The sequence below is a fragment of the Lathyrus oleraceus genome, chromosome 7, assembly GCF_024323335.1.
Source record: "Lathyrus oleraceus cultivar Zhongwan6 chromosome 7, CAAS_Psat_ZW6_1.0, whole genome shotgun sequence".
Taxonomy (NCBI): domain Eukaryota; kingdom Viridiplantae; phylum Streptophyta; class Magnoliopsida; order Fabales; family Fabaceae; genus Lathyrus; species Lathyrus oleraceus.
In genome coordinates this window covers 109771574-109783127 of record NC_066585.1, presented here as the reverse complement: position 1 = coordinate 109783127, position 11554 = coordinate 109771574, and the positions used below count along the sequence as shown (strand labels likewise).

Below are 11554 nucleotides of genomic sequence, written 5' to 3'. Positions count from 1 at the left end.
TTCATTTTTCATCTTAAACCACGATAACAAACTAAATCAAGATAAGTTCTCCTATAAAAGGAAATAGACTGACTGGGTTTAGACCTTTCTCTGTCTCTAATTATTCGAACATTGCTATAGAGCTCCCCGTTTGAATAATTGTTTAAATTCTAAAACACATTCAAAACAAATAAAACCCATCATTTCTAACCCCCGCCATATCCAAATTATTTTTCATAAGTCAACTTCTGACACTTGATCCAACGTCAAGTCGTCCCTCTGTTTTTAAAATCTTTTCACAATAAAAATGGAAGAAACTGATTAAGTTTAGACTTTCTCTATTTTGAATGTTAGGATACTGCTGTAGAGCTCAATGTCCAAACATTCGTCTTCCATATTAACATACAGTAATTACTAGAATTAGGTCATTTCTCTTATAAAAGAAAAAGATTGATTGGGTATCGACCTTCTCTTTCCCGATTATTTGGACATTGCTGTAGAGCTCTATGTCTGATTAATCGTCTTCCGTTAATGAAACTTGACCTAATTTGTCACATTTTCATAAACAAACTTTTGGATGAAGAGAGAGTGATTGGGCTTAGGCCTCTTCCTCTTCGGGCATTCGAGTACTGCAATAGAGCTCCCTGCTTGGATGCCTGTCTCCGCTTAAAATCAACTCAAACTCATCAAACTTATTTTCCGCCCTTGTGCGACTCCGAAAACATTTTCAGAAAAGAGTATGCAACATCTATTTTGATGCGAAACAAACAAAGACTTCAGCCTCCAAGAGTGAGTAGCAAGTAAAGGTTTAATCGCTCAAATGTGATCCAAACATCACTCTATTTAAAAGCATTCCATCCAGTAGTTCTCTTTGGGTAGAACTACGTATGCCTTGAGTTCTTCATAGCACCTGGAGATACGTAGGAGCAGGATTGCGAAATCTTGTCAGGCACATTAATATTAAAAAACCTTATGTCTTTCCTTTCTTTCTTTCTCTCTTCTCACTCGATAAGTAGAAGTTTAAAAATGATATCACGCTAACACTCTAACACGAAACTAACTAAATGGGTCCCATCGAGTACGATGGATGCAAGGGGTGCTAATACCTTCCCCTTGCATAACCGACTCCCGAACCCGATTTGGTTGCGATGACCATTTCTTTTTGATTTTTATGGGTTTTATCGATATTTTCCCTTTCCCTCTTTGGGAATAAATAAAGTTCGGTGGCGACTCTGTTTTGTTTATATTTCGAGTGTTCCTTACGCTCGGGTATTTTTCGCGCCGCGACAGTATACACTATTATCACCATGAGAATAACTTATGACACTTTGCATAACTTTCTATATAGTATTCTCATAGCGGGTCAATCCGGTATAAATATTACTCCTAATATTCATACCTATGTTTAAGACTTGATAACTCTTTATCCATGATCCATGAGATGTGATCATCAGTCTACAAACATAATAGTCTTAATGCTTTAATGTTATCCCACTTCACATTAAAGCTCGACTACGGATACTTTAAGAATAATGTCCTTATGTTTAATGTGTTCTCATGATTAAGTCACACTTAATACATTAAACGGACTATCTATTCCAGGGACTTTATTAATCAACCATAATAAAGAAAATGCCTTTTATTATTAATAAATAATTCGATACAAGTACCAAAAGTATTGGCCTCTAGGGCTTACACCAACAATCTCCCACTAGCACTAGAGCCAATCAGGCATACCCCGTATGCCCATTGATCTAGTATGGCCATCATGCTTCTGCTGCGCAATAGGCTTTGTCAGTGGGTTAGCAACATTGTCAAGTGTAGGTACTTTACATATTTTCACACAACGTCTAAGTATGTGTTTGGATCATTGGTGAGATCTAGGCTCCTTAGCTTGTGCGATAACACCATTGTTATCATAATAGAGACCAATGGGATCCACAATGCTAGGGACTATGCCAAGTTTATTGATCCAAACAGCTTCCTTTGTTGCACTTAAGGCAGCAATATACTCGGCCTCAGTTGTAGAATCAGCAACTGCATCTTGCGTTGAACTTTTCAAGCTCACAGTGCCACAATTTAAGCAAAACACATAACCAGATTGGAATCATTCATATTAAAGTGTCTCAGCACTTTGTCTATGTATGTACTCTGACTTAGGCCAAGCAGTTTTGTGATCTATCTCTATAGATTCTGATTCCTAATATATAAGCTGCTTCACCTAGGTCCTTCATAGAAAAGCATTTCCCCAACCAAGACTTTACTTGTTGCAGGGTAGGGATATCGATTCCAATGAGTAATGTGCCATCTATATATAATACCAGGAATACGATCATGCTCCCACTAACCTTCTTGTAGACACAAGTCTCATCTTCGTTCTTGATGAATCCATACAGTTTTACTGTTTCATCATAACGAAGATTCCATGAGTAGGTCACAGGCTCATCTTGATCCATGAGTAATACATCACCTTGATCAGATATCCATATATCTCAGGTAGGTGACATATCCTGCCTGACCTACGTTGGTCTTGTTCTATTTGAGCAGGTTGCTCTTCCACAACCATTTGTGTTTCCTGCTCTAATTCCTCCATAGGTGTATCGATGCTTTGTGATTCTTGAATTTCTTCAAGCTCTACTTTCCTCCCACTGGTTCCTTTGGAATTAAAATCCTTTTCTAGGAAAAATCCAGTTCGAGCGACAAACACTTTGCCCTCCAAAGAATTGTAGAAGTAATATCCTCTTGTTTCTTTAGGATACCCCCACAAATAAGCATTGGTCAGATTTGGGCTTAAGCTTAGTTGAAATTTGTCGTTTCACATAAACTTCGCAACCCCAAATCTTCATGTAAGACATATGTGGTCTCTTACCACTCCATATCTCATATGGTGTCTTTTCAACCTTTTGGATGGAACACGGTTAAGTGTGTAAGCTGATATCAATGGTGTATGTCCTCAAAAGGAGTTTGGAAGATTGGTGTGACTCATCATGGATCGGACCATGTCCAACAGGGTTCGATTTCTTCTCTCAGATACACCCTTCCATTGGGATGTTCCAGGAGGAGTAAGTTGGGATAGGATTCAGATGGTCATCAAACTCTAGGATTAAATACTCATCACTTCGATCTGATCGAAGAGTTTTAATATTCTTACCTAGTTGGTTTTAACTCGTTAGGTTTCACCCTTTTGTATTAATGTTATTAATAGGCATTTCAAGATCAAGGACATATAGTCCATTGTTCATTTGTGCAGTAGCATAGAATATATCATTCAAATAAATTGAGCAACAATTGTTCTTTATTTATAAATGAAAAACCAAACTTGTCCAAACAAGCAATGGAAATAATATTCCTGCTAATTGCAGGTACATAATAACAGTTCTCTAACTGAATTATTAAACCACTAGGTAAAGTCAATACAAAAGTTCCTACGGTTAAAGCAGCAACCTTTGCTCCATAGCCAACTCGTAGGTCGACTTCACCTTTTGCCAAATCTCTACTCCTTTTTAGTTCCTGCACATTTGTACAAATGTGAGAACCGCATCCAGTATCTAATACCCATGATGCAGAAGTAGATAAATTAATAACAAAAATACCTGAAGTTGAAGTCTCTACTCCATTCTTCTTATCTTCCAGGTACTTTGGGCAGTTCCTCTTCCAGTGTCCGGTCTTACCGCAATGGAAGTAGGTGCCTTCTTTTGCTATGCCTCCACTAGGCTTCAAAGCAACAGTGGATCTGGGATTGGCAACTTCCTTGCCCTTCCCCTTATCACTCTGCTTAGTGGGCCTTTTGTTCTGTCTCTTTCCATTTCCGATCATTAGAATGGACTTCCCTTTTGACTTCAGATTCTGCTCGGCAGTTCTCAACATGGCGAGCAGTTCAGGAAGAGATTTGTCCATATCAATCATATTGAAATTTAGGACAAATTGACTGAAACTATCTGGCAACGATTGCAAGATCAAATCAGTCGCAAGTTCCTTTCCGAGGGGAAAACTCAATCTCTCAAGGTTTTCCACATACCCAATCATCTTGAGTACATGGGGACCTACAGGGGCTCCCTCAGCTAACTTGCCTTGAAAAAGGGCTTTTGAAACTTCAAACCTCTCATGCCTTGCTTGCTCTTGATAGAGCAACTTCAGGTGTTCGATCATATCGAACGCTGACATGTTCTCATGTTGCTTTTGCAATTCTGAGTTCATGGTAGCTAGCATGAGACAAGCAGTTTCATTGGCATCATCGACATGTTTCTTATAAGCATCTCTTTCTGCCTTAGGTGCAGAACTAGGAGGTTCCTCTTCAGGAACAGGTGTCTCCAAGACATACAGCTTTTTATCATGTTTGAGGATAATCCTCAGGTTTCGGTGCCAATCCAGGAAATTTGTCCCAGACAATTTTTCCTTATCAAGGATTGATCGCAGGATGTTGTTAGAGGTGTTTGCTGTCATGATAATCTACATAAGGATTAATGAAAATATAAGTATCATTGACATATTCAATTAGGCCTTTAATTAAATATGCTCCCACTATTTTACATAAAACAAATGACCCTCATCATTTGATTCGGAAAATCCCGTTGGAAGATTTTCTAGTGGGTCGAGATCCATATTTCACTTCGTTCTAAGTCCGCGTAGGCGGATTACACAAAACTAGATTATTTAGGTAGGAACTCCTTCCAATTGTATCTCATACAACTCTCGAAAATTTCAGTTGGGTGAATAACTCCTTATTCCAATCCATCATATGGATCATTCCCAACTCTTGCTTCTAAACATATATATAATCTTATTATAATTTGTTTAGTTAAGTTTGACCCATTGTTTTAACAGTTGGATATTACAATTATCCCATCGCACCTTACTAATATAGAACATGCACCTCGCGTAGGCGAAACCTACATTATTCGATACTAGTCTTGATGAGTGTTAAAACTTGGAAAGCTTAAAACTTAATATTTATTTTGAGGGAATTGCAATTTTTCTGATCTCACCGGCTTGTTTATCATATAAATCGTCTCTCACATGCATCAACATACATTCACATGCATCAACATACATACAAACAAAATGAAACAGTTATGGTCCCTAGCGCAATTGTTCTCCCAAGCCAATGAGAGAACCTAAGCTAACCTACAACGATCTAAGCTTCTCCAAGCAAGATCTTCAAGGTTGTCCTCCTTTGGCACTGACTTCTTTGCTTTCTTCATATCATTACATTACATGAAAGAAACTCGTTTTACATACGAGGGAGTGAGATGAGAAAAGAAGTTACATTTGGGAGATTAAGAGAGAGGCACGACACACGGGTCCTATTTTAAAAACCCAAAACAAAACAAAGGAAAACTAAGGCCATAACCGATCACCACAAGACAATAATAAACACTTTATTATTATTATTATTATTATTATTATTATTATTATTATTATTAATTCCTTTAATTAATTAAAATCAAATTAAATTTCGACGACCGATCATCACATTTTAATGAACAATTCATTTAAAATCGATGTCGCTTTTCGTATCAACACTTGACACTTTTAAAGCACTGAGTTAGCCGAACGGGTGAAAATTTCCTTGCGTTAACCGGTTAACCATATGCGTTAACCGGTTAACACTGTTTGAAATCTGAAAAAATTTGTTTTCTGCCTTGCGTTAACCGGTTAACCAAATGCGTTAACCGGTTAACACTGTTTGAAAATGTCTTGGAAAACTGTTTTCCGCCTTGCGTTAACCGGTTAACCATATGCGTTAACCGGTTAACACTGTTAAAAAACTCAAAAATTTATTTCGCATTGCGTTAACCGGTTAACCATACGCGTTAACCGGTTAACACTGTTCCAAAAAGTGTTTAGGAAGCACAACTCTTGTGCGTTCAAACCCCAATCGCATAACTCTCTGACAACACAATCCTTGTGCCGTCACTAACCCTGATGCACCAATTTCAGACCGTCAAACACATCTCGATTGTTAATTCAGTATGATTGATCAACACGTCATTGCTTCACCATACTAATGTCGGATCAAGAAGCAAACGACCATTGATCGCTCAAAGGAAAACAATCATCGAGGGTTTGAATGAACGAAACGAGAACACTATATCATATATAATGTATTTTGCATCAGGATTACATATATCACATATATGTAACTTGATTGATCTCAATTTAACATTTGATTCATTTTGTCTTTAATCATATTATTACAGAACAAAAACAAATATCAGATTCATGGTTTCGTAAGTGGCTCTAATACCACTGTAGGAGAATTGCCATCCAAGGCGCAACGGAATTTAAAAATTTCTCCATTTAGTGATCCTTACGAATGGGCATGATCAGTGATAGAATCGTTACCTCTTGTGGCGATTCAAACCTTTGATGCAGATCTCTGATAATGATCAAAACCTTTGATACAGATCCACGGGGCGATCACGAACGTTGAACGATGACAACGTCTCTACTCAGTCCACACGAACGGATTCCTTCAATCGCAGTGCTAGCTGTTATGAATGAAGGCTTTGAGTGAGAGAAAGAGGGAAACAAAATTCCAAGTCTCTACTTGAATTTTTGTCTGAGTGGATTGGAGTGGAGTGACCATGCTTCTACCCAAGGGGTTCTATTTATAGAACCACTTGTGTGGGCTTCAAGCTAAAAAGCCCACTTAAGTGTATTTTGGCCCATATCTTATAATATGCCTAATATCACTTAAGTATTTGGTACCTTACCATATTTCGTCTCCCACTTAAGTGCACCGTACCTTACGGTGTTCCTTAGTTACTCTATCTCTCATCAATCCGTCCTTTGTGTGTGACCCTATAGGTTTTCGCGGCGTTGGCAATTATATTAAATCACGCATTTAACATAATAAACAGTGAGCGATATCTAGCAACACATCACTGCTACCCAAGTCACGAAAATGTCATGTGATCTGACAAAACCTCCTGTGATAATAATTATGTGTATAATTACCCTTTTGCCCTTATGTCTATATTGAACACAAGGTATAGACCGTGTCACCCTTGTCCAGTTCAATATTGGGCCCATAGACATTTATCCTGTTACGCAGGATTGGAAAATTCCATCTAGGACACTCATGTCCCTCAGCATGCTTCGTGGAGTACCCATCAACTGTCTTTATGGTTATCCAGTTACGGACAACGTTGGATCAGCAACAAAGCACTCGACTCTACATCTAGGATCCATAGTGGTTTCAGGTCGAAGAGTGGTATACACTATTATCACCATGAGAATAACTTATGACACTTTGCATAACTTTCTATATAGTATTCTCATAGCGGGTCAATCCGGTATAGATATTACTCATAATATTCATACCTATGTTTAAGACTTGATAACTCTTTATCCATGATCCATGAGATGTGATCATCAGTCTACAAACATAATAGTCTTAATGCTTTAATGTTATCCCACTTCACATTAAAGCTCGACTACGGATACTTTAAGAATAGTATCCTTATGTTTAATGTGTTCTCATGATTAAGTCACACTTAATACATTAAACGGACTATCTATTCCAGGGACTTTATTAATCAACCATAATAAAGAAAATGCCTTTTATTATTAATAAATAATTTGATACAAGTACCAAAAGTATTGGCCTCTAGGGCTTACACCAACATTGCGATGCTCGCAATATCAATTCACAATCCCCGGAAACGGCGCCATTTTGTTGGTTGTGGTTTAAGTGTCGGGTTTTTGTTATCGTCTTCACAGGGATTGTGAGATATCGCCGCCGTTCGACAGTTGTTTTAATTCTTAACTCGTAGTAACAAGGGGGGTTTTGGTTTTAGTCACGGTAGCTTGCATAAAAGTGTAAGAAAATGCGATAAAAGTTTTGGTTTTTCTATTTGAGAAATATTGTCAAAGTTAGGGTTCGACGATCACTTTGCATGTATATGTTCGATCAACAAACTCATAAACTCCTTTAGATGATCAATTATTTCACAAAGTCCTCCCAATGTGTTTATCTCTAACACACATTATGGGTTTTCCCATTTTGATCCATTGTTTATCTCTAACACAATCTATCAAAATGACAACTTTTTGGTTCAACTTTATGGTGAACAAAATCATTCATTACTATCTCTAGCTAACAAACAAGATTGGATGAAAACCTAGGTAAAGAGTTGGTAAACATCTCTCGATCATAAACCAACACAAAGAGTTATCGATAAAACAAAGTTTTCACCTTATATTCATCATTAAAGAGTTTACAAATGAAGGTCATCCCATTTACACACAAAGCTAATGATCATCTACATCTAACCTTGACAAAATGAAGAACTTAACTACTCATTTTCATGGTAGCTTGGTCAATAAGTTTCGGAAGAAGGTTGATCAACATCCGAGTCGAAGAATCGAGATTGGATGGGAATCCACCTTCTTTTTGTAAAATATTGCTAAGAGAAGATCAAAGATGAAAAATGGGTTTCTAGGTTACAAAATATCTCTAGAACAATGCCGGAAAAATATCTAAAAAATGCTAAGTGTTGAAAGTACAAAAGTATGGTTCCAAAAAGTAGCCCCTGCTACTTATACTACTGCTGTCTGAGCTGTCATGCTCGCTAGGCGAGCAGAATGGTTCGCCTAGCGAGCCCCAAAATAGGCACCAGAGGCACCTGCGCCCAAAAGAATCTTCCAAGTCCAAATTGCATGTTCACTAGGCGAACAAAACCTTCGCTAGGCGAAGCCTACGCTTCAACCCTCGCTCCAGCGAGTTTTGGTGGTTTTGCTACTGGAATTGCTCGCTGGGAGCTCGCTAGTGGCTCGCCTAGCGAGTAAGTGCTGGCTGTGCTTTTGACCAAGTCTGGGCGCGTTCGCTACCGCCTTCGCTGGCTGCTCGCCTAGCGAGTTTGCTGACTTTTGCTACTGTAAAATTCTGGCAATGCTCGCTAGCAGCTCGCTGGGTGCTCGCCTAGCGAGCACTTCGCTACACCACTCGCCTAGCGAGCATGCTGATGAATGCTTTCTTCTCTTGGTCCCTTTGCCAACTTTCTTGTGCCTTCATTTTCTATTATTTCATGCCTAATTCCTGCACAATAACGCACAAATTAAAGGTACCAAGATCGTTTAACATTGTATTGCAATTCATCTAAAACAAAGGCGGTTTCTAACACTTTAGCAACAAAAAGGAGTGAAAGATGCCCATATTTGATAGCTCAAATAAGCACTTTTGGGCATCTAACATATATACCAGAAGGTCAGTGGGAGTAAAATTTGTTTTCTCATTTTGTATGTGGATGACATACTACTTACGACCAATGATAAAGGTTTTCTACATGAGGTGAAACAATTCCTCTCTAAAAACTTTGATATGAAGGATATTGGTGAGGCATCTTATGTCATTGGCATTAAGATCCACAGAGATAGACTTCGAGGAATTTTGGGTCTATCACAAGAAACTGACATCAATAAAGTTTTAAAGAGATTTAGAATGAAATATTGTTCACCAAGTGTTGCACCCATTGTCAAGGGCGATAGATTTAATTTGAATCAATGCCCTAAGAATGATTTTGAGCGGGAACAAATGAAGAACATTCCATATGCTTCTGTTGTTGGAAGTCTTATGTATGCTCAAGTATGCACAAGGCCCGACATTGCATTTGTTGTTGGAATCTTAGGAAGATATCAGAGTAATCCATGTATGGATCACTGGAAAGCTGCAAAGAAGGTGTTGAGATATCTTAAAGGAACAAAAGATTACATGCTAATGTATAGGCAGATGGACAATCTTGATGTGATCGGCTATTCAGACTCCGACTTTGCTGGTTGTGTTGATTCTCGCAAATCAACATCAGGATATATTTTTCTGATGGCTGATGGAGCTATTTCATGGAGAAGTACTAAGCAAACTTTGGTTGCTACTTCTACTATGGAAGTCGAGTTTATCTCCTATTTTGAGGCTACTTCTCATGGTGTATGACTTAAGAGTTTTATTTCTGGGCTTAGAATCATGAATTCTATTTCTAAGCCTCTGAAGATTTTTTGCGATGATTTATCAGTTGTCTTTATGGCTAAGAACAATAAAAGTGGAAGTCGAAGCAAGCACATCGACATAAAGTATTTAGCCATTAGAGAAAGAGTTAAAGATAAAATAGTAGTTATTAATCACATTAGTACTGATTTAATGATCGCTGATCCTTTGATTAAGGGCATGCCACCAATAAAATTTAAGGATCATGTAGAGAACATGGGACTTGGGTCCTCCTTATGATTGTATACATATAATTTATTAATAAAACTCTTATATTGTGATGTTTTCTCATTTTCATGCGCACATCAGTTTGAGAAAATATGTTACATCTGGACCAAGAGTAAACATTGGTTTATTCATCAAGTTAGTTACCACATTACAGATATATACTTGAAAATAGACATGTTGTAATACATAGATGAGACTACTCGCTTTAAGAGGGACTATCTCTATGATTCACATATTTATTTCTTGAGTAAGTTTTCCATGACTCATTTATGTCAATAATCAGTTCTATGGACAAAGTGGGAGAATGTAGCGGTTTCTTATTTTTATAATAATTATTAATAATAAAAAACCAATTTTAATGTGGTCCATAGTTTTGGGATTTTGGTTCTGAAAAGGGTATGATTTATTTTGGTTTTAATGTAAATTGATATGACCATTTAATTGAGTGGTAATGAGTTTTAATGGATTTAAATTCTTGATGGTAGAATCAAGCCTATAAATAGTCTTTGGTCCCCAAAGCTTTCTCTCATCAGAAAAGAAATACACCATCTATATTGAGAGAGTAAGAGCTTGGAAGAATCAAAGACAGTGCACTCACAACACTGCAACAATGGTTGGAGGTAAAACCTTTAATTCTATTTCCGCATTTTATTTTATTGATCTTGTTGTTCTTTTGTTATCAGGAACATAGGATCACACATATATATATATATATATATATATATATATATATATATATATATATATATATATATATATATATATATATATATATATATATATATATAATATATATATATATATATATATATATATATATATATATATATATAACAAACTAATCCACAAAATTTTACGGCAAGTTTGTACTCATGTGACCGTCTCTCCTCAAAATTGAGCAGCTTTAAATCAAACAAATTTTATCCCTAAGTATAAAAATTTTCCCAACATCTCATAAGTTTTATTTTTTTTCTAACAAACACATTTTTGAAAAAATAATCGTTATCTATTTTACTTTTGATGTAATTTATTAGCTAAATTTTGTTAATGAACAAAACAACTAGAAATGACTTAACTCAAAATACATGACTTGACATACCATTAATCAATAGAGACTTCAAAGTTGGTCTCTCACGGATGACATAAGCAATGCCGTGATGAGTTAATAGTGAACAGTTCAACATCACAACATCTTCAAGAAACTCATAACTCTTACATACTTGTAAAAGTCATGCGCTAATCATATATGTATGGATACGACCATAGATTTTAACTTTGCACAGTTTGGGAAACACCATTGAAATATTGACATTTAGCGTAAAATTGATACTGTTACTGAGGTCAAGTTCTTGAAGGGAAGGA

The 11554-nt window shown here is 36.8% G+C and overlaps 1 long non-coding RNA gene across 1 annotated transcript in view; it reads left to right on the top strand.

The window, feature by feature from the left end:
- The window catches only part of LOC127108055 (uncharacterized), a 30122-nt gene that overhangs the window by 1689 nt on the left and 16879 nt on the right, over positions 1–11554 (top strand). The window contains exon 2 of the long non-coding RNA XR_007795949.1: positions 10678–10812. This is a non-coding gene — a long non-coding RNA (uncharacterized LOC127108055). The remainder of the gene's footprint in view (positions 1–10677; positions 10813–11554) is intronic.